Below are 24,523 nucleotides of genomic sequence, written 5' to 3'. Positions count from 1 at the left end.
TTCTATTCAAGTTTAATGCTTTAACATTAAAAGAAATTTTCTATATCTCACACTGTATGCTAGATGGTAGCTTATTAGAAACAGCCCCACTATATCCTAAATGAGAAGCTGTTTAAGGAAGAACCTGACCTCTCCTGTCTTAGAGATTTTGATTACCTTGACCTTCTGCTCCTACCTGATCCTTTAAGACAAAGAATTCAGAGTGTTAGCAACTATTCTTAACTAAATAAATACATTAAATACGTATGTATTCATTCACACACAATGTCCATTTGTTCAGCCATTCATTTATATGTTCATCCGTTCACTACACATTGCGCAGGTCCTGTACATATCTTATCTCTAAAATCTTTAAGGTTGAAGACCCCGGCCAGGAACAATAATCGTGCCTCTGTTTTCATAAAACTAAGCAAACCCACATCCTAAAAGCTCTATGTGGGAATCAGGGGGAAAGCGATTGTTCTCTAAACGTCTGGGGAGTAAAAATGCCAATCTGAAAGCGTATTTCCAAAAAGGCGTAGTGGCAGGACGGCAGGGTGGAAAATGGGCCTGGCTGGAAGGATCTCTATATGTGTATTTTTATCATCCATGTGTTGGATGAAGCGGAGAGCTGCCAGATAGCTGCTTTTCCACAGCTTGGAGTTACTGTTGGGAACAGATCCATGTATGGAAGCGAAAGCCGAAAGGCACAGATAAGCAGAGATCCAGCTATGCAAACCATGTTTAGAGACACTTAAAGGACAAGCATCCCAGGTCCTTTCTTTCTGGTAAATTCGGCGAAGCCATCATCCCGGGTCTTTTTTCACATCCAGCCCATGCGGACCGAACAGCCCAGACTTGACAGAGGTAGGTGAGGGCTTTTGTGATGAAACTTATCTAAAGGATCATTCACGAATATTCCCTCCCTAGAGAGAGCTCTTGATGTCCTTTAAGGGAAGCTGCCAGATGATATTTTGAAAAAAAAAGAAAGAAAGATTTGGGTTGGGGCTGGTGACTAAGAGGTATTTAACAGCTCTGCCTTCACAAACCGGGGCAGCTTGGTTACAGAGGGAAAGGGACAGCACAGAATGGCTGCCAAATATGATCCCTTTTTCCGGGGTCACTTACCCTTTGGATTTTTGTGGATACGAATCTTCCTGGATATTGCCAGCACCTTTGGAATGGGCCACAGCTTCCCGTGGATTCTGATACGGGGTATTTTAGGCTGGGGTTGGTAGGATTTGCCCTTTTCCTTGCTTGCTCCCCCGAAGCCAGCATAAACTCCCACGTGGGCTAGTTCTTCCTTAGACATGGAAGAGCTGCTTGTAAACGACATTATTATTTTTGGCAGAGGAAGTCATTTTTGCAGTGTTTCTCAGCAGATCGGAGGTTGATTACATCCTGTTCAAAGATTCTTGAGTTGCTTTCACAAACACGGGTCTTGCGCAAGTTGAAATTGCTGAAACCAGCTGTAACACTGGACTTTTCTCGCTACCTTTAACATCTTCTTTCTTTTTTGTTAATGACTGAAAACACAGGAACTTGAGGGGAGATTTCCCCAAAGATTATTCTAGGTTAGCTGTCAGGGTTGTTCGAGAATTCTAGATTCTGGCAGAACCACAAAAGCTGCATGTCTCAGGGGTCCAAAGGAGAAGTGTAAACGTGAAGACAAGAACAATACCAGTATCTATATGACTCTAGTCTATTTTCTAAAAATACTGGTTAACCCAGACAAGTCATATCAATAACACTTTGAAATGCTACTCTAGCTAATTACCAAATTGTAATAATTAGATCATTAAAGCCATCCTTTTAAAATTGTTGGCAAAATCTGGGAACTATTACCTAACACTCACAAAAGTCAAAGGACAAATTTACAGGTCATATCTGTAAAACGTGTGTGTCTTTCCAAGATTGAAGTAAAAGAATTTTTTCACAAGAAAATGAAATGTAAATTTAAAATTTCTGTTGTTGAGAATAATGTGTCTATATTTTAAGCAAGATTTGAAGCCCCTTGTTATTTAGCTTTTCAATCTTAAAATAAAGCTTAAGAGGGGAAAAAAAAAAAAGAAAAATTGAATGTGGTTTTTCCTTCCCTGATGACAAAGCATGACATGCAAAATGATTAATAAACAAGTGTAAGAAAATAATAAAATGGTTTATAACACTGAGCAAGGAGATGTTCTTTGGATAAATTAGGTAGCGGGAAAAGCAATTTGCTTAGGGGATATAGATAAGATGACTATAGTTATGCAGTGGCTTCTTTCAAATTGTTAATGTTGTGTAATACAAAAAAAAAAGTAGCAGAGAAGGAGAAAACATGGTTCTACTCCAATAATAATACTTCATCATTATTAAAATAATTATAATACAAAACACCGATTTTTTCATCAAATTATTCCTTTTCATGTCTAGACTATTTACACTGACAACGCATTAAATTAACAACACATTCAAACTTACCTTTCACACATCTCTAAAATAGGCTACGTTACTTCACTTAAAAATACTAATATTCTGTAAATGCGCACGCGTGAGAGAGGGAGACAGAGAAAGGCAGGCAATAAACTATGCCTTCTTTTTTTAAACCAACAGAGACAAGCTGTCATAACTTTAGCTAAAGTGGAACAGGCCTACAAAAGGATGGCTTTAAAATATTTAATTAAACACTACATACCAACCAGCTTTTCTAAAGGAACGGCACAGCAGGAGTCCGGGCAATTTTCAATAACTAGAAGGTTATTATAAATTATGTCACTAATATTTGTGACCAGATGCGATGCATAGTTGACATCATTGGCTGTTTTCTCAGTTGCTCACTGCCAAGTACATTTTAAGTGTGCATTCCTCATGAGAAATGCCCATTCCTGTTTTTCTTTAGCAAGCAAATTTGAGAAGCGTAATATAAGTAATAAAGAGTGACTTACTGCTATTTTGATATGGAGTATGTAAACGTCTATGGAAAAAAATTGACAAATAGTTAAACTATTTGATCTTTTGACTATGACCTCTGCAGTGCTCAGTGATGACTCTACACGTAGAAAATCTTGGGAAGAACATATTTTGAGAAGGAAACTGGAAGTATTGACAGTCTCATGTGAAAAAAAGAAGACTTGGATGCTCTATGCCATAGTTAGCTGAGATATGAAGGAAATTCATGGTGACCAAGAATGACAAAGAAGTTGAAATTGATCCTAAGACCCTAGAGCACAGATCTGAGGCTCCCGTGTATATTGACAAGACCAGACAGGATAGCTCCTGGGCTGGGTCAGTTGTGCTCCAAAGAGCGGGAAGAGCAAGGGCTTGTAGGGGCTTCGGTGGGAAACAACTTCCCTGAACACTAAACGGGGAGTTTGTATGAAAGTAAGAATAGAGGTTTACTTTTCCAGAGGTACGAAAGATTTTGACCTACAGGAAAGGTCATTAAGTTTCAAGGAAATGATAGCATTGGTTACTTTTTTAAAAAATCCCTTTGGGAACTTTAAATAAAATAAGATTGTCTCAGATGATTAAAAATTGTGGGACATTGAGGGGTCTCTGACCAACCACTGATGATTGCAAGAACCTTAAAGCGGGCTTGAGACTAGGGAACAAATTTGAAGACCAGAGAGGCTACCCACTTTCTCCAAGGTTCATCAGTGGGAAGTGAAATTTCCCCAGAATCCAGATCACTTAGTTTTCTGATCAGAACTAGCCTGCCCTTGCGGCACTTCTTTCTTAATCTTAAAGTTACACGATATTTTCAAGTGGCATGGCAAGATATGAGAAGAATTCCATGACAGAGGATTTTTAAAGGTAGTTTTAAGGTATATAAAGTAATGAGAAGGTGGGGCGCCTGGGTGGCTCAGTCGTTAAGCGTCTGCCTTCGGCTCAGGTGTGATCCCAGGGTCCTGGGATCGAGCCCCGCATTGGGCTCCCTGCTCTGCGGGAAGCCTGCTTCTCCCTCTCCCACTCCCCCTGCTTGTGTTCCCCCTCTCACTGTGTCTCTCTCTGTCAAATAAATAAATAAAATCTTTTAAAAAAAATAATAAAGTAATGAGAAGGTGACGAATTCCTGTGGCACTTAGTGCTGGTGAGGAGAAAATGCCCTTTCCTCTCCCATTGACTTTTTCCCATGCTTCTCACCTCTAACTGCTCATTAGAATCACTGGGGATGAGTGCAGTCCACACTACACCCCTGATGAACTACATATGCTCATGGGGTCCAGGCAAGGGTAGTTTATTTTTTAAATCTACCCCATGAAATTTAAATATGCAGCCAAAGTTAAGAACCACTTCCTTTTTGTAATAAAAAAAGTGGTAACCATTTCAAAATTTATTTCAACAGGGGGAATTAACAGAACCACAGCTGAAGATTAAAAATGAGCTCTTTCCCAAAGAGATTACTTCTTTGGAAGTTTTACTGATGTAATCTTTGCTGACAGGGAGTTCCTCTTTTAAAGTTTCAGCATATTTAAAAAGAAGTTTTCTCTAAGCCAAAGGATTGATATGGATCTGACATCTCACATACTTCTTTAGCCTGAAACATATGTGTTCTAACCACAATTATTGAAAGGTAAAACATATATGAATATGTGACATTAGGGTTCTGAGCTACAGCTGTTAAATGAAACTTCATATCGTTTTAGCAACTATTAAACAGCCATCTTGAAAAGGCTTGTTAATTTTGGATAGCAACCGTTTTCTAAGGAATAAGCAAATCATTGTCTTTTTTTTTACTTTTGCATTTCTAAATGGCAAGACCTTTGGAAAGAGGGTACGTGATTTTATGCAGCATATATATTAATTTATCACATATCAAAGTATATGAATAAGAAACTAACACTAGCAAAACATGATGAGGATATGTAGGGCCACATAAGACTTCTTCCATTTAAGTGGGAAATGAAGACTGGGTTGTCCAAACCCTGCAAGGAAAGAGTCTGGACTAAATGCAGGTACATAAAATTTAAAACTCTTAGATTTCAGCTCAGGCTAAAGAAGACTATTCAAGGTAGTGGATGGAAGGAGCGAGCAGAGTTCTGACTGCTGTGAGTAGGTGGAGTCAGACCATGGAATTTCGTTCTGGCTCTTCAATGTACTCATGGCTGTGTGACCTCCATTTCCTTCTCTGTGAATTGTGGACAGTAACAGCAAAAACCACAGTGAAGGGATTAAGTAGCAAAATGCAAACAAGGAGGTTAGCATAGTGGCCAATAAATGGTGGTACCATCTTTGTAAGCAATAGTAGAATCAAATCAGTCTCCTGAGGAAGTCTCTGAAACTAGAAATACTAAATAGAAGAGTGATCATATTTCAAAGAGAGTATAGATGAATTCTTTTTTTTTTTTAAGATTTTATTTATTTATCTGAGAGAGAAAGAGCACAAGAGCAGGGGTGGGAGGGTCAGAGGGAGAGGGAGAAGCAGACTCTCCACTGAGCAGGGAGCCTGCCTTGGTGGGCTCGGTCCCAGGACCCTGAGATCATGACCTGAGCCGAAGGCAGATGTTTAACTGACTGAGCCACCTAGGTGCCCCTAGATGAATTCTTAAATGCCTTTCAACCCAGTTCCTAAAATCAACCCAGCACTAACATTGAGGCTTTGGGAGGTACTGATTAAATACTCTTTGACTAGTTGATTATGAGCATTGAATTCCTCTCCTCCAAATCATACCGTGAAGGTGAGCCTGGGAACTGTCCATTTAATATATCAAGAATAAATAAATACAGATATATATTTACTCATGAATATTAAGAGACATATAGAAAAGGAATTTCAAAATGAACTCATATCATAATAGAAAAGGGCACCAGTTAACAAGACACTTCTTGAATCATTTTCTGAGCAAGGTGTGTTTTAGGTAGAAATTGAAGAATCCATTGAATAGTTACTCTTTTCATAGTAATGCATTATGTTCCAATTAATAATAATATATAATAGTAATTATAAGTCTAGTCCTTTAGTCTGTCTAGCAGCTTGCCCCTGAGAGATAAGATGTGATGATATATGGAATGACATTATCAATTGCAAGCTATTCTTGAATTTCATTTAAAGAAATATAATCTTAACAAATGATTTCTAAATCTTACCTTATTTTACCATTGTTTTACCCATATGGACAAAATATATGCTATGAAATAAAAAGACTTCTTCTTCTTCTTCTTCTTCTTTTTTTTTTTTTTTTTGGTTAAAGCCCTGAATTCTAGATTCAGACAAATCTATTAACTCCCAACAGTGCATCTTAATACCATGCTGGGCAAGCATGTGTTGAGCCCTATTATTTTCCAAGCATGCTTCTAAGCAAGCCACATATATATTTTTTTTTTTTAAAGATTTTTTATTTATTTATTTGAGAGAGAGAGAATGAGAGACAGAGAGCATGAGAGGGAGGAGGTCAGAGGGAGAAGCAGACTCCCCGCCGAGCAGGGAGCCCGATGCGGGACTCGATCCCGGGACTCCAGGATCACGACCTGAGCCGAAGGCAGTTGCTTAACCAACTGAGCCACCCAGGCGCCCAGCAAGCCACATATATTAATTTATTAATCTGACAATTGCTTTGTAAGATAAGCAGCCATTTTACGAAGAGTGATACACAGAAAAGTTAAGTAATATGCCCAAGGTCACACAGCAAGTAAATAGAAGAGGCAGGATTTGAAGCCTGTCCTTAGCCTCTGTATTACAACTGCCTCACAATTGTTTCTTGGCCTTTTAAAAATGGAAACAAATAAATTAATGTATGAAAAAAGTAATGTCCAAAAGTATTTAGTGTAGTGTCTGATAAGAAAAGCAAACTTATTCTTCTCAGATTACTGTTCATTTAATTTAATCTGTTGAATGGGTAAGCTAATCATTTGAAATAGTGCTTCTGAATAAGAAACGGTAATAAATAATATTTAATATTTAGTCTTATTTATTAATGTTAAATATTTATTAAATACTATTTAATATTTCTGAATAAGAAATAATATTGATTGTTCTTTGTAAACTAACTTTTCCAAATTGTTGATTGGACATTTTTCAGACATAGATGTTAAATTATTATTTTGTGACTATATTCCATCCTCTTCCCCTCTCTGTTCATTATATTATGTTTCAATAAATATGTGTCAGAATTTTTACATCCTTCCCCCCCCATTCTTCACTGTTATGTAGCAAAGAAGAGTTAGACAAAAATCATAAAATGAGATAAGAATCATCCAAATGAAAGTTAGTATCATATTCAGGGATCCATCTCACATACATGTTAAATTGCATTTAAATTCCAATTAATAAATCTAAAATGAAAAACAAGAACTCCACTTGACATTTAACTTACATTGTAGATTATGCTTATGAGCATGGGACCTTCAGGAATTCAACATACAATATTGCAGAATTATGTCTTAGTTACATGAAAATTATGACGAAATCTATTTTATCTATGGAAATACAAATTATGCAGAAGTTGGTTATTTATTTGTTTTATTTTTTGCAAAGAGCGTGTAATGAAAACTTATCTCTTTTCTCCTCTTTTCATCATGTATATGCAGAAGACTAGAGGTCAAATCCACTCTCTACCACTGTATTTTGTTCTACCACACATGAAAAATCATTTATGTTTCCCCTGAGATGATTTTGCTATTATTAATTTAAATATTTTTTTGCCTTAGAAAGAGAAATATCTACTCTGAAGCAGGTAGGAGAAAGGGAAAGCAAATAAGATCAGAGGCAAGCAAAAAATGGGGCTCCTGTAGGCCCCATAAACCTATAAGCCCTAATAGGATACATTTTTTAAACCACTAACAGTCAACAACCGTATCAACAGTAAACAGCCGTAATAATTGATTAAACTAAATCGCATAGTTTCCTGAGCAATTCAGAGTGTGGAAAAACAAAAATAAAAACACAGTATACTAAAAACCAGACACCAAAATTTTCATTATTAAAGAACTAAATTTAAGTAACACTATATACTTAGCTTAAGTTCAGTCCCTGGGTCCCAAAGTCAAAATTCAGGTCCATGCTTTCTTGGGAACACAGATGAAATAAATAATATAGAGAATGTATGTCCCAAAGCTCTTTTTTTTTCCCTTCAACAGTCTATTTGAGTGTACTAGGATAATGTCTAGAGATCATGAAGGCAATCTTTGCTGCTTCGTGGTAAGAGCTTGGTTTAGGGTAAAGATTAGAGCAGAGTGGGAAGACAGAAGTTCCCTGATTCTTTCATTCCCTGGTTACAGCACCAAAACCTGGGCCGCTCACTGCATCCAAGGCTTGCCCTAATTAAGGACTGTTTTCAAGAATAAATGAGTACTGAGTAGGTGCTCAAGGAAAAGCAGCTAAAAGTAATAGTTATGAACTCTTTCACCAAATAAGACTTATAATATATTAATGGGCTATTGACTAAAAATAATTCTGTGAAAGAATAAACTAGGTACCACTATGTAAAACCTAGGTAAATTGATTCTTGGAGCTTTTAATAAGCTAATCTGCCTTCAGAATATCTAGGCACTCTTTATGGTATATAGTATTTTTCAAAGTCATTTGTCCTTAGATTTTATTTTTTCAAGGAGATAATATCTTGTGACTTTAGCCTTCCATGGAATAATGTTCTAGGAGAAAGTTATCATTCAGGGATAGAATAGAATGGATGATGAATGTGATTTCAAGATTTGATGCAGCAATTTTAGTTAGATTACTGGGTAGATAACTCAGTGGTATGAAAAACTGCAAACCACAATTTAGAAGCAGGCTCACACTGATTTAGCTGGCACCAAAATGTCAAGGTTGCTCTGATCTTCTGGAGATACAAATAAGTCTTTTTCCATTTTCCATGAAATCTAGTATTTGCTTTGTGCTTGTGGTTCTATGGGCTTCAGTTTATGCCTGGGAGTTTTTTTTTTTGTTTTTGTTTTTTTTTTAGATTTTATTTATTTATTCATGAGAGACAGAGAGAGAGAGAGGCAGAGGGAGAAGCAGGCTCCCAAGGAGCAGGGAGCCCGATGTGGGACTCGATCCCAGGACCCTGGGATCATGACCTGAGCCGAAGGCAGATGCTTAACCATCTGAGCCACCCAGGTGCCCTGCCTGGGAGTTTTTTAAAGTAAAAGCTTCTTGGTGCCCTTTCCTTTTCCCTGAATAAGGACTTGGAATCAGCCAAGGATTCTGAATTGCCATTGATATAGAGGTCAAAAACTTGCATGGAAATCTAAAGTATGTAAAGTATGAAGGCAAGATGAGTTCAGAAATAAAAGTAGTACCTAACTTTGTCAGATGCCCAAGCAGAAATTTGTCCTGGGCCCTAGGATGGAGTTCTCATGTGTAGCTGACTTCCCATATACTCCGACAGGAGTTGTGTAGATGAACCAGCAACCAGAAGACTTAGAAACTGTCACCAACTTCTAGACACTGGCTTAGAAATAATTCATAAATTTTAAAAAGTTGTTTAAAGAGTACCTCTCTAAATCTCTTTTCTACCTAGTATTTCCTTGGGGGTGGAGGGCAATTGTCCTCTATGTTCCTGTAGCTACTAATAACAATAGTAACTAACACATAAAGCAATTTCTATGTGCCAGGCGTTTTTCTTGGTAACTCATTAAATCCTTATGAGCTGGAGCCTATCATCATCCTTATTTTCTGATGAGGAAAAAGAGACAGGGAGGGACTAATGAAATCTGCCCAAGGTCACCCAGCTAATAAATAGTAAATAGTAGAGCCAGACAAATATGGCTCCGGAGTCAATGATATTATCCACTCCACTCTGGGCAAGTGCATAACAGAGATTAATAAAGAAAGGTAACTTCTTGTATCTAGTAATGCTACTACTAGTCCTTATAATCTTGCAAAACATAATTCCTATTCCAACTGACATCCCTTGAAGTCTCTGAAGACCAGCAGTTACTACATTTCCCTCAAATTTCCTCTATGGCTCCAGTTTCTTCAGTGAATTCTCCTATGACATGTGTGTGAATTCCACCTTAGTGTAAAGCCTAAAATCTCTTCTTTGAACGTGCACTAGTTTCTTTCTATTTTTTAATTTATTTATTTGATGTGTTGAGGGGATTGATGACTACAACTCAGCTAACAAGTATGTTGCAAATAATTTTGAGAGCTCCACGTGTGGGACCTTGAAACCTACCCCTATCAAAGTTCATCTGTTAAGATCTTTGTGGATCCTAAATGTCATCCAGCTTGTTTTTATTCTTCAACTTTGATATCTATTGCAAACATAGTGAGAGTGGCTTTTATGTCTTTATCTGCTACTCTGACAGAGTATTTAGCCAAAGCCAAGGACAATGCCATGCAGCACACCACTCACTTTCTATCCATCCTGAGTCAGCAGTCTTTGAGCACAGTTGTTTAGTAAGGATTCCACCTAATTGCATTATCAATCAGTCATGTTTCTCCATTTGGTCCAAAGCAATTTTGTGTAGTTATGTAAAATATCTTGATGAAAGTTGGAAATCATGTGCCAACAGCATTTCTCTATCTGGCTAGTTTAAGATCCCTACATGTTATGAAGTTAGGCTGACTTGACTTTGGACACTGAAACTATATTGGCTTATTTGCAATCTTATGGCCCCTCTTCGTATCTCCAGAGTTCCTCAGGCTACTGATTGGTTGAAGGTTCTCTTTTGAAAAGTTTTCATACATTGGTATGTAATTTACTTATGCAAAGCATCTGAACAAATTTGGAGCAACCAGGTACTATCTTACCATCACTTTTACCTTTGATTCTAGTTTCCCATTACTAATGTTTACTGTCCAGCCTCCTATCCATACATCCAACGGTCTATTCAACCCATGTCTGCAGATCCCTTGACTCACACTAATGTTTTCAAAGTTACACTCATCATTTTTACTATCCATCTGACTGATCTTTCTGGTTTATTGAACTTTTTTATTAACCTTAAACCGAAAGGTCAACTTGGACTCCTTTCCTTGAGTTGCTGTCTCCCTACCACAACAAATCAGTCCTCAAATCCTGTAGTTCCTGTCTCCTGAATGTCTCTCATATCCATCACAACTGCCTTTTATAGTTATTACATGAGTTACTGCAGTAGCATGCTACGAGATGCCCTTCCTCCAGCCTGGCCACTCCCAACATCCCCACTCAGTTGCCAAAGTGTTCTTGCTGAAACACAATTTTAATCAGACATCCTCATCTGTAAAATCTTTTAATGATAACTTCCAGGATAAAATCCAAATTCACTGGGTTAGTGCCAAAGACCCTTGAAACTGTAGGCCTGCCTACATCTCTAAGCCTGTTCTTCTGTATCTCCCAAGAAATGTTCCTTGTCCCAGCTTTACCAAACTACTCATGATTCACTGAAACAATCAAAAGCCGCTCTGATCTCCATTTTCTTACCTGTTCATACCTTCTTCCTTCAGCGTGTGTTTATCTTTTCACTTAACAAACCCTGCCCTTGCTTTAAGACTCAAAACAAGAACAATTCTCTCTGTAATGCTCCTCCCCAGTCTTATTCTGATCTGTATTGTCCCATGGGCTCATACTGCGCCATGCATAGATCTCCACGATCATGTTCAGTATTGTTGAAGTGTATTTTTCCGCCTCCTCTTTAGAATCTAAGCAACTTGGGGGCATGTACTTATCTTACTCATCTTTGTATACGAAGGATTTGGCACAGTGGCTGACATACAGTGGGTGTAGTCCATAAATGCTTATTGAATAATGAAGCAAATGAGCCAAGATAATTCTCATCAGATGGAGAACTAGAAGAAAATGTTCTCTCAGGAGTTACGTGTTTCTTTTGTCTTCCACATGCCCCAAGCTGGAGGCCTGTCTCTTCCTCAGTTAGTTCCAAACTGTTCATTGTAAGAATCCTATTGGTTCTTTATATCCTAAGGTCCACCTGACTGACTAATAAACAGATTTTTATAACATTACTCATTCACATGTTAAAGGCTTTGGTGGTTGATTAGCTCCAAAATATAGTCCATTTATTGTAAGGTTATCCAAACTCACCAATCTCCAAAGCTATCCACCTCACCAGCCTTAAAATGAGAGAATTTACATGGAGGAAAGGGTAATTAAAATCTTTCTTAGAAGAATATTCTTTTTCCATTATTTTATATTCCAATACCCACAAGTATTTTGAGGATAACTTTTTAAGAATCAAGTGCTGGTTTATCTGGTTATGAGGGCAAAAATAACACCTGGTGATAGTGAGAAGCTTCCATTAGCATTTTTAGCAACATTATCCAGATCTTGATCCAACTGTTTGAAGTCCTTGCCATAGAGCGGTATTTTCTATCTTTAGATAGTTCTGAAATCCTTTTGGGTATTACTTTTAGAAATGGATTTTAATCTGACAACACCGGACACCACTTGAGTAGTGCCTCCATTTGGATCCGGAAACTTATCTCAGTTTACCTGTGTATACAAGCAGACATGCCAAGTGTACCTCGTCAAATAATCTGTTTATTTAGACCACTGTGGATATCCCATTTAGATAACATCTAAAAACTTAGATAGCATCTAAAATCTGACTCAGGTTTTGTATTCTTCCATTTATTAGAGTCAAAGTACTTCTTGCCAGGGAGGAAAACATGACAATGAGTAAGGTATAGGTGCCTGAATGTAGCCCCTGAATGGGTCTGCTTTATTTTTTTAAAAAAAGGATAAAATGATACCATTTGAAAACCCAATAATTTCTGGCATCTAACCACTGAATAATTACTGACAGCCTTTTATGACAAAGGCTAAGTCTATCAAAATAGGAGGTAGGGGGGTGGGAGGATGGGTTAGCCTGGTGATGGGTATTGAGGAGGGCACGTTCTGCATGGAGCACTGGGTGTTATGCACAAACAATGAATCATGGAACACTATATATAAAACTAATGATGTAATGTATGGGGATTAACATAACAATAAAAAAATTAAAAAAAAAAATAGGAGGTAAATCTTTAAACAGGCATCAATTTCAACTTGGAGACTAGGAGCAAAACTACTACACTCAAAATCCTAAGTCCTGTTTTTAAGGTCCAATTCTGTCACAAAACAAATAGTTAGCAAATCACTAATCTTTTCCAGACCTCTGTTTTCTCCATGGGATGAGGAAGTTGGACTTCATAACCACTGGAATGCCTTCATGCTGTAAAGTTTATGGTCAAAAGTGTGTGCAAGAGGGGAGAAATAGACTTGTAGGAAGGTTTTCATGGTACATGTTAGTTTTTTACTCACTGATACATCCATGATTTGCTCCTAAGCCCTCTTTTTGTTCTTGATATGGCTTTTAATTTTTATATAAATTGTCCTAGTCATTGTCATCTGATGAAAAATAAGAAGGCATAAGTGGAAAAGAAATAAAAACATGTTTTAAGAGTTTGTCCTGACTTAGACCCTGCTCTTTTGTCCTATATATTTAATATAGGATATGCTGTTCCTCAAAAGATGGTTAATCATTTGCAACAACATGGACCTTGAGGGTGTTCAGTTTAGTGAAATAAATCAAATAGCGAATGACAAATACTGTGTGATTTCACTTATATGTGGAATCTAAAGGACAAAACAAACAAAACAACACCCCCCAAAAAGAAGATGGTTTACTTTCAGACATAGAATAATAGAATAATAATAAAAATTATTATGACTACCACTTGTTGAGCTCCTACATTGGAAGTAGACAAGCCAGAATTTGAATGTATGTCTACCTGACATTAAAATCTATGCGCTTTCCATATGTCTTATGATCTGGATAATCATCATTCAAAATGGCAGCTCTTGTTATCATAAACACTGAAGAAATCATATCTATGAGCAATCATAAAATTGTGTATCAGCTGATACATAACTTTTCAACTTTATTTATCATAGTACTTCATAAAAAGTAAACAGAATACAAAGTTGATAAATCTAGCATCAAAGTTCATCTGCCGGTAGTACGACTTTTCAGTTCAGTTTTAGCTTCAGCTCTTCCTTTGTAAATGAATGATAACAATAATGATTTCCCTGCATTTGAGGGTGTGTGAGCAAATGAAATAATGGATGAGAACGCTTAAAAACATGATACATGACAAAGAGTTTTCTTTCATTCCCCTGAGCCCATATTTTCCTCAGAAAATGCAACTAAGATCATCAGACAGAAGGACAGAAGCACTTGCCTCTGATCCGAGCTCAATGGCTGACCCAAATGACATTCATGAATGAATGACATGAACTTTTCTGAACATCAGTCAAAGGAAAGGTGGAACTAAATAATCTCTAGGTTCCATTTGGCTTTACATAATTGTAATTTATTTAGTCTCAGAAACAATTTCTCATGCTTGTGCTTCCTCTTTGGAAACTGGAGCTTATTTTTAGTGTTTGTGCTAAAAAGATTTTTCCAAAAAGCTATTGGATTGAGGACAAAAATGTCCAGGTACCTGAAAGAAATTACAAGTTAAATGGATGAGTCACCAAAAGGCAGTGGGACAGCCAGACCTGTCAGGCCTGTTATTCGAATTTGGGCCAAATGATTCAACTATTTGATCGTAGTGATTGCAGAGGCCTGCAGAGGGGAGAAGGCACACACATTTGGGTGGATCGGGTCTGACCTGAAGTTTCTCAGAGCAGCAGAAAGGGGAAAAGTATCAAGCGTATTAGAGAAAAAACCAACTTGGGAGAGAGAAAATGAAGAAGGTGGAAATCCCGTCACAAAGTCAGAACATAGCTACTGACTGGTTGTCCACTGGCGTAAATAATACGGGAAAGATTGCTGGATTACAATGGAGCTGGGTCTGGTTCTCCAACGCCCCAGTTCTGGGATCTTGGTAAATTTATTTTCATTTTCTGGATCTAAGCTTCTTTGGCCATAAAATAAGGGCTTGACTTGGATGATTAACAAAGTTCCCTCACAACTGCTAAATTGCATGCACAGGAGGAACATAGATAATGTTATGAAATACCCCTTTTTTATATGGAGAGAATCTCTTTTGTATTGGTTTGTCTTTTGGCCTTACAACTTCAAAATAGAAATTCTGTATTTTAACATTAGGCTTGTTATTTTCACATTCTTATTTGAAGAAGTATCACTATGGTAGGAAATAGAGTGAATGGCAGGGTTTTCGAGCCCAGATTCAAGAAAATATTACCACCAATCCCTCATTGTTACTGATTTGTAAATATCCTTATTCTATGTCTAGTATAATACATGTTTCTCTGTAACATGATTTGCATCTTTGCCCATATGTTCCAACTAGATGTCAGCCATCATAAAGCTTTACTGTACTTTATAATTGTTGCTTTTCAGTGATGTTACTAATACCTTGTGTTCAATATCTTTGCCAAACTGACATCAGACGTCTTCCCTTTTGAGTTTTATCCTCGACATCCCTAGTTATCTGAGTAGGTAATTGTGAATCTAGGACTCCATCTCATTCCCTACAAATCATCTCAAAATATTACTATGTTATATTCAACTTCGCACCTTCAGCATATACCTAGAATTTTTCATAATGAAGATTCACTAAATACCTAGAAGATACTCATCTCTGTTTCCTCAACACTTATTGAGATGCTAGGTATCTAGGAGGTTCTAATTAGTCTTGAATAAATTGATGTATTCATATTTATAAAAGGAAGCATAGTATATGCATTCCATATATGAGCAGAAGCTTTAGAAAAACAAACAATTAGAGGATATGAAAGGAATAAATGAAGATCTGAAAACTTCACAACAAAATTATTCTGTGCTTATTACCTTCTGAAATACTAAAGTTTCTGTTTAGAATCCACATCAATAATCAAAGGTTAAGGGCGCCTGGGTGGCTCGGTTGGTTAAGCGACTGCCTTCGGCTCAGGTCATGATCCTGGAGTCCCGGGATCGAGTCCCACATCGGGCTCCCTGCTCGGCAGGGGGTCTGCTTCTCCCTCTGATCCTCTTCCCTCTCGTGCTCTCTGTCTCTCATTCTCTCTCTCTCAAATTAAAAAAAAAAAATCTTTAAAAAAAAATAATCAAAGGTTAAAATAATAACAAAAAACCTATCTCTCCATACTTTCCAATGAGCCACACGTTTTAAAGTCAAGCACAGTGCCTCTGCCCTCATAAATATGTGATTGCACATTTCAAGTGATTGATGATATTTAAATGATGCATATTTTTCTTGGGTACAAGGAAAATATCCACACTTTCACCAGTTTCTTGGTGAAAAAAAAATCTTATACATATTTAATGTCATCAAATTTCTCATGAATGTGTCTTGATAGGTAAGGGTAATATATTTGTGTGTGTGTTTCTAACACAGATTTAACGGCACAATGTAAAATGGTAGAAGTGTATCATCATGCCCCCCCTTCCCCCCACCCCTGGCAACAACCATTCTACTTTCCTTCCTTGTTTTTTGTTTTTTGTTTTTAACCTTTTTAAAACACCCCCTTCCTTCCCTCCCCAGTCTCTGGTAACTGCCTTTCTATACTGTGTTACTATGAATTCATCTTTTTTTTTCTAGTTTTATTGAGAAATAATTGACATACGTCACTGTATAAATTTCAGGCATACAGCATGATGGCTTGAGTTACATATATGTGAAACGAGCACCACAGTAGGTTCAGCTAACATCCATAATCTCATACCGCTATATAGTAAAAAGAAAGAAGAAAACAAAAAAGAAAAAATTCTCCTTGTGATGAGAATTCTCAGGATTTTACGCTCTTGACGGCTTCCCTATGCCATACAGCAGCGTCAGCTGTAGTCACCATGCTGTACATCACATCCCCAGTACTTACTCATCTTATAACTGGAGTGTGCACCTTTTGACCCCTTCCTCCTGCTCCCCTCCCCCCCCACCCCACCCTCTGCCTCCAGTAACCGCAAGTCTGATCTCTTTTTCTATGAGTTTGGGTTTGGAGCTTTGGTTTGGTTTTGTGTTTATTTGGGTTTTTGTATTCCACACGTAAGGGAGATCACGCAGCATTTGTCATTCTGTGTCTGGCTTTTTTCGCTTCGCATAATGTCCCCCAGGTTCATCCACGCTGTTGCGCATCAATTCTGGAAATAGACGGTGGTGATGGGGGCATAATAACATGAATATCTTTAACACCACTGAGCTGTACACTTCAAAATGGCTAAGATAGGATGTTTTATGTTGTGTGTATTTTACTGTAACAAACAAATAGATTTTTAAAAGAAGTGTATCATCCTGTGAGGCTGAGTGAGTTCCTACCCTTTCACATGGGGCTGGAAAAATCTGAGGACTGGCTTTTTAATAAGGTGATACTCTATTGGCTCTTTGGGGACTTAGAAAAGTGTTTTATTGGCTAAATTTTGGGGATTGTTCCTATGAGAGAATTCTGCCAACAAACCTGATCCTTTTCCTGCTCGGAGACCAGGCCCACAGACGAAGGTTGTCAGGAAGCCACTTAATGGCTCTTGTAAGAGCGGAAGGCTGGGAGTTAAGTGCTGCATCTGTCTCAAGGGAGAAAACGGAATCTGTCTGTTCCTTGGCCCTCCAGTCTTCTTCTATCCTCTCTCTTTCTCCAACCGAAGTGTTCTAAACCCAAAGTGAAACTGAGTCTCCGTCCCACATCCCCTTCCAGCAATTTGCTGCGGTCCCCTTACCAGCAGAGGGGACAAAGCTGTTCTGGCAACTCAAGAGAGTAATGCTGAGTATCAGAAAAGTGAGAAGAGACTTTTAGGTTGGTGACAAGGCGTAGAACCATGACCCTGGGAAGGAACGTTTCTCCTGCTTTCCTCTGCCTTGTACCCCACCTTATGAGGAGTCCATTTTCCATTCTGCACTTGGTTTATAGGTCACGTTGCCCTTCACACAAATGCTTTGGCATATATATTTCTTTGGGGTCTACAAGGCTCAGGTACTCCCACTTAAGCGCGGCAACATTGGGGGAAATTATACCTTTATTTTACAGATGGTGAAACTGAGCAGAGAGATTGGATTTCGAATTCTGTCTCTGCTATACATGCCGGGCAGCGTGTCCCCTTAGCCTCAGTGTCTTCTCTGTAAAACAGGGATCCTGAGATCCCTCCCGGATCGAGGCAACAGCTTCCTTAGATGTTTGCAGAGCACTCAATGTTCTGCCTGACACCGAGGAAGCACTCCATCAACAACGGCTGCTGTCGTCAGAGGGTTATTATTTCCACAATTATGATCGTCTGATGGGATTCTGGCACAGATCTTCTGCTTCCAAACCCACCATTCTTTTCTCTGTCACGGGGCCAGAGACTCACACAGCATTGCAATCCACCTTGGGGCTGACGGAAGGCTCCATCAGAGAACAGTGTGCATCCTCTCTCTGCTCTCACTGACGTATTACAGTGAGTAGCTACTCTTGAGGATATTAAGAATGCGAAGACATGAGTACAGTCCTGAAAAATCTCAGTCAAGTAAGGAAATCAAATTATACTTAATACTAAGATGGCACAAAGAGAGAACTCGTGTGAATTTGAGTCACCTTTCGGTTAGGAAGAAAACAAAATATGAATGAGGAGATTAATGGCTTAGTGCAAAACACTTGGGTTTCTTTTCCTCCTCCCAACCCCACCCCTTTTGGTCACTTCACTTAAAAAGAAAAGCAGCTGGTTTTGCTCAAAAGTACACTGTCATCTGAGACTTCCCTTTTGACAGTTAAAAGGGAACATGCTTATTCTTTCCACGTGCTGAGCAGCTCTTAAAAAAAAAAACCCCAAAATGCAAAAAACAAAACAAGCAAACGAACAAATAAAAAATACAACCCACAAAAAACTGGAGAGTAAGCAGCTTAGGAATCCTGTTTCAAGAGAATTTGCCTGCATAGCTATAAAGGGAGCCCACAACAGTCAACCCTAGGAGCTTATTCATGGACCCAAATCTCCTATAGTCGATCTCATGGCAGTTCCCTGGCATTTAGAGTCTTTTGCCAGCTTTCACAGTGAACTTGGGGGAGGAAGGGAGGGAGGATTATGGACAAAAAAGCCTTCACTGGCTTTTCGTCTATTTCTGTCCACAGAAGGTGTCCCCCTTGTGGTAACAGCAAAGGCTAGTCTGGCATTTCATCTAATCTTGTGATATTTCACACATGTACCAAGACCTTTCGTTTTCTGTCTATCCACCCTTTAATAGCTCGTGCCTCTAAATGGGTAAACTTTTATTCAAATACCCATTCCTATCTGAAGGTTAATGCTAAACTCAAAGCCAGATAGGCAGTCTGCTGGCTTTCCACTTTTTTAACCTCGCTTACTCTTACTATTTTAAAATCCTGCTTCCCTGGGACTGGGACTACTTCCATGAAGTAGTATCAGAGATTAAGATGGTGTTATCTGTCCTTTAACAATTTACTTACCGGAGCATGACAAAGGGCTTGAGCACCAGTGTTTGTGTCAACGCCACGGCTGACCATTAAGCTTTCTCAGTTGTGCAACCCGCTCTGCCTTTCTAGCAGCGATGGGAAAACCAGTCTGAGTCAGCGGCCACCGCAATGGGCTCCTTTCATTCCTGTTCCTCTCTCCTTGGAGTCAGAGTAAACACCAAAGTAGTGAGAGTTGGCAGTTTTGCTTATTTTAAAGGAAGTATCTCAACTGAACTGCTGGTTGTCTGTTTTGAGTAGTGAGGTGGAATAAACTTTTTCCCCCTCCGTGTGCTGTGTCAATATATCCAATTATCATTGCCAAAACCTCAGGAATAATAAAGGCTTATATGCTGCTGTATTCAAGGAAAATGAAAGGTGATTCGGAGCTCGGAGACATTAGTTTTAGAAAGGAAATCCAAACTAGACTCTGTGTCAATTGGAGAATCAAAAAAAAAAAAAAAGAGGAATGTGAAATGTTCTTCTCAATCAGCTATCTTCTATAACTAAAGGAATTTCTAGGCTACCTGGAGAAAATGTATGTTATGGATCTGAAGTGTTGAAAATTGCCAATTATTTTTTTAACTATGAAAATAAATATTTATTTAGACCAGGAAAAGAAATCACAGCAACAACAACAACAAAAAAACCCCACAACTATTAAAAAGCTGAAAATACTATCAATACGAAAATTGCCAATTATTAAGGAAAAAATCTGAGTAGTGGTAAAATCAGTGTTTAGAAGTATGGATTTCTACATCTTACATATTTCATTTCTAATGCCACCTTCTCAAAGAAGCCTGACAGAATGTGCTTCTCACTTCTAGTGACTTGATAGCCTGACATATTTCCTACACACAATGCATGGTGTAGATTGAATAACTGGGGAAAAAAATGAAGTGTATATTTCAATAATATTTGGTTTATTTATGCCATCTTTTTCTCAAAAAAGATTTATGCAACAATATTATATACAATGATTAGGATGATACTAATAGGAAACCTCACTATTATGGTGTCCTTGGACATATTTTCCCATTTTCTACATATTCTTTTGAACTTTTCCTCATTGATATGTTATATTCTGTGTTTTACAAAAATGTTACAATTTTCAAAAGTTTTAAAACATAGAATAGCTCATATAATACACATTATGGAGTATGAGAATTATTTGTTAGAAAGAGGGATATATAGCTTATTGTCTGCAAGCAGAATTACATTTCAAGGCACATGATCTAATAAAGCATCCAGACTCAGGAACCTGCTGAAATAAATTCCATCATATTTGATACTCAGAATGAAGCAGACGATATCAACACTCTCTTTCACAGTCTGTATTATTCCTCTTACATATCCTCTTACATATTTTTCTGGCAGACCTTGTTTGTTTTTTTTTAAAGATTTTTATTTATTTGAGAGAGAGAGAATGAGAGAGAGAGAACACATGAGAGGGGATAGGGTCAGAGGGCGAAGCAGACTCCCTGCTGAGCAGGGAGCCCGATGCGGGACTCGATCCAGGGACTCCAGGATCATGACCTGAGCCGAAGGCAGTCGCTTAACCAACTGAGCCACCCAGGCGCCCTGTGGCAGACCTTGTTTGAATAAGTCTGTAGATCATTTGTTTAAAAATCTGTAGCATAAACAATTCTATTGCTTTGTATCATCAGCCTGTCAAAGTGGAGAAGGTGGGGCGGACACATAGATCAATCCGAAGCGGTGGTTGATTGGTTCATTGTCATTGACATTTGTGAACAGAAATGAATTGATAAAATATAACTGTGCCTTTGCCAGTGATCGAGCTATTCATTCTTCTGTGGCATTAGGCGCAGCCTAACTAATAGAAATAGAGCTTTGATCATGCCCTGTAATCTTAGGGCAAACTACCAGTGAGTTAATATTGAATCCTGGGATCCTTATGAAGCTCACGTAAGGCAACATACCCACTGGTCAAAGCGCTAAATTGTTCTCCGGGGGAATACTGTACCTAAGACACCACATATTTAAAGAGCTAAAATATAAATGAGCTGGAAGGCAAAACATCTGGGATGAACATCAGTGGCAAACAGGTGAAGGAGCCAGGGATGTTTAAATTTATTTGACAAAGCCTAACAGCTTCCTTCCCACATGGAAGGGTCCATCATCCAAAAGTTGAGGGTTTTGTTTAGAGTGTAACAACAGCACCCACCAGAGATTCTATAGCATGGAAGGGCTCCAAACAACATAAAGAAGTTTCCAGTAATTTGAGAGGTACAGCAAGGGGTTGCACTTCCTTGCAAAGAAGTATGTTTCTTAAGGGTGATTAAAAGTGTTCCAAGAGCGCCAGACAACTAATTTTCAGATGTGTTAGGGAAGGAAATGTTTTATTACAAAAGAATTTGGACTATATAGACTTAAGGGCTCTTCCAACTCAAATAATTTAAACTGATCTGATTAGCTGGCTGGTAGCAAGTTATCAAAAAATGGAAGACCAAGAAGATAAATTCAGCTTCACACATAACAAGTAAAAACCAGATGCTAATTGAAGGAATAAAGGAGAATTATTCGTAAGGGGCCTGAGTAGGAAATCCGCAATCTCAGATGAGGCAGAATAGTGGGTTGGCCAAGAAAAATGACCCCAAATCAAACTGTTGCTATAATATAATTTGCACAGTTAAGGGAAGCACATAGTAGGTTCTCAATTATTAATTGTTGTGTTCATTCATGCACGTGGTCATTTATTGGGCGCTTCAAAAGGGCCGGGCAATATTCTAGGTGCATGTACTTTGCCCGAGGGACTATACTAAGATGCTGGGAACAATAGAGTGAACATTCTTTGCCCTCGATGAGCTTATATGGCAGTTGCTGAGCTAGATATTAAACACATATTACATTTTTAACTCATTACAGTTATGATAAGTGTATTTCTAAAATACAGGATGTATAGCAGGGGATCTGATCTGGTCTGGGTAATCAGGGAAAGTTTTCTTAAGGAAATAACATTTTCCCTAATGAATTGACTGATGAGAAAATAGCAACCAAACTTTTAAATGCTTGTAGAATGAATATAGCAGTTCTATACCAAAAAAGTAAAAATGCATAAATATGCACAACAGAAAAGCATGGGGCACTATGGGAAGACATGTTAAATATATATATAATATAGTCATATGCTATTTGTATTATATCATCATCATGTATAATCTACTTGTTTATGATAAAAACACATGTCCTCGAGTAAAAAATTACATTTAGCAAAATTTGGGCTAAGCATTAGTGAAATGATCTTAAAGATCTCTTCTATAAGAGATCTATAAAACTATGGTATCTATGAGACAAACAAAAATGCAACCAATTAGGAAAAATACAGAAAATGTTTGACTGTGGGGGCGCCTGGGTGGCTCAGTTGGTTAAGCGTCTGCCTTTGGCTGTCATGATCTCAGGGTCCTGGGATCGAGCCCTCCATCGGGCTCCTTGCTCAGAGGAGAGCCTGCTTCTCCCTCTGTGTGCTCTCTCTCTCTTTCTCCCTCTCAAATAAATAAATAAAAATCTTAAAAAAAAAGGAAATGTTTGAATCATTAGCATTAAAATTAAAGTAATAGATGCAGTGCTGAGGCATATTTAGATTCCACAGTGTTGATCACTTACCAGGATTTCAACAAATAATTATTGAGCAATTGATTCTCTAATATTTGAATTAATTAATTTGTTTAGAAGAAACAGATTTTCTCTTTTCTGGAAGATAATGCTTTGGTGGTTTAATTAATTATTAATCCCTCCAAAAGTAATTATTTTACAACATGGCTGATTTTTCATGACTAGTATTGGTTCTCCAAGCATGAATTACTGATCTTGCTCCATTGGTCAAACATCTGCTCCTACCTTCTACACACCTTCTTCTTATCCCATGAAAGTGATTTGCTTCACACTTTCCACCAACGCCCTCCATATCTCATATGTTTGCATTTGCATCACGTCCACCAATGGTGCTACTTATAGAACAGCATTTATTTGTTAAATTATTCATTCAACAAACACTAAATGTCTGACATGCTCAGATTGTATATGAAATTTTCTGCGTATTTTTTGAGCATTCCCAGAAAGGTACTGTATAGAAAATGTCTTCTCTTTTTGCTAGAAATTCCAGCATTGGCAGAATTACTTTTTATTAACTACCTTTAATACAATAAATATCCACTACAGGGACCTAATTTAGAAGAAGGTGTCTATGGAAATCATCTGAACATACTTCCAAAGGAAAAACTTTAATGCTAATTTGACTAATAGTGGTATGATTGGAATAATCATATTTTCTCCCAGAGTGAAAGTTTGTAAGGGATAATTTTATATGGATACATAATAATGATGTGTTTGGTTTTTTTTTTTAAGTGTAGTTGTATAATGTTAGTTACACCTGCTCTATACAATGAAATCTTAAGAAAATGATGGCTGGGGTTAGCATTCTCAGTCCAGGTTTTTATAAGTTGGGATTAAATTCAGCTGTAAATGAGAGAAACCCCAAATAAACATTTCTTAAATAAATAATGGTCTGTCTCTCTCTGATGAACATAATCTGGAAATAAGCAGTTCTGGGCTGATAGAGAGGTCTTATGGTCATTAGGACTCCTATCTCTCTTGATTCTTTGCCAACCTTAGTGCACTGTCTCATGGACCATGGTGGCTGCTCAAATTCCAGCCATCAGTCTGCATTCAAGCCAGCAGAAGGAGAAAGAGAAAAAGGAACAAAGGGAGCATGGCAGCTCTCTTTTAATAAAGGTTTTCTGGAAGTTGTCACATGACACTTCTGTTCATCTCATCAGGCAGAACTTAGTCACATGGCCACCCTTCACTGCAAAGTCATCTTTATTCTAAGCAGTTAAAATTGAGGAGTGTGTTGCTAACAGAATATTGGACTAGACAATTAGCCGTCTCATTTTTTTTTTCTTTTGTTCTGTTTTGGTTTTGTTTAATGTAGCTATTCTTTTGCGGAGGTTAGGATCCTACTTTCTCCCCTCTCTAAATGCTGAAGCCTTCCACATACTTCCTCATGCTGCTTACAAAGCTCATGGTTATCTCACCCTGGAGATATACCACCCCCTCTATTCACACCCTTGGCTTATTAGATTATAAATTTCTGGGGGTGATAGATGTATCTTCTTTTACTTTTAATCACCCAGAGACTTCATCTACTATTTATCATATATATATATATAATATATGCAATATCATATATATATACCTCAATATATATTCTGAGTGATTGTGTATTTTAAATTTAGATTTTAAAATATAAAAATATACAAGTAAATAGAGTAACTTCATAGTAACTT

General features: G+C 37.8%; 1 protein-coding gene and 1 long non-coding RNA gene across 2 annotated transcripts in view; one reads left to right on the top strand and one right to left on the bottom strand.

Moving 5' to 3' along the window:
- The window catches only part of LOC144379207 (uncharacterized), a 38,497-nt gene extending 36,906 nt beyond the window's left edge, over nt 1-1,591 (bottom strand). The window contains exon 1 of the long non-coding RNA XR_013441669.1: nt 1,108-1,591. This is a non-coding gene — a long non-coding RNA (uncharacterized LOC144379207). The remainder of the gene's footprint in view (nt 1-1,107) is intronic.
- SLC8A1 (solute carrier family 8 member A1) overlaps nt 685-24,523 on the top strand; it is a 380,628-nt gene continuing 356,789 nt past the window's right edge. The window contains exon 1 of the mRNA XM_078056232.1: nt 685-846. The gene's annotated coding sequence lies outside the window, so the exon portion shown is untranslated. The remainder of the gene's footprint in view (nt 847-24,523) is intronic.

This window comes from Halichoerus grypus, chromosome 10 (assembly GCF_964656455.1).
Source record: "Halichoerus grypus chromosome 10, mHalGry1.hap1.1, whole genome shotgun sequence".
Lineage (NCBI taxonomy): Eukaryota > Metazoa > Chordata > Mammalia > Carnivora > Phocidae > Halichoerus > Halichoerus grypus.
Note: the sequence above shows the minus strand (reverse complement) of the source record. Positions and strands in the feature narration are given on the sequence as shown.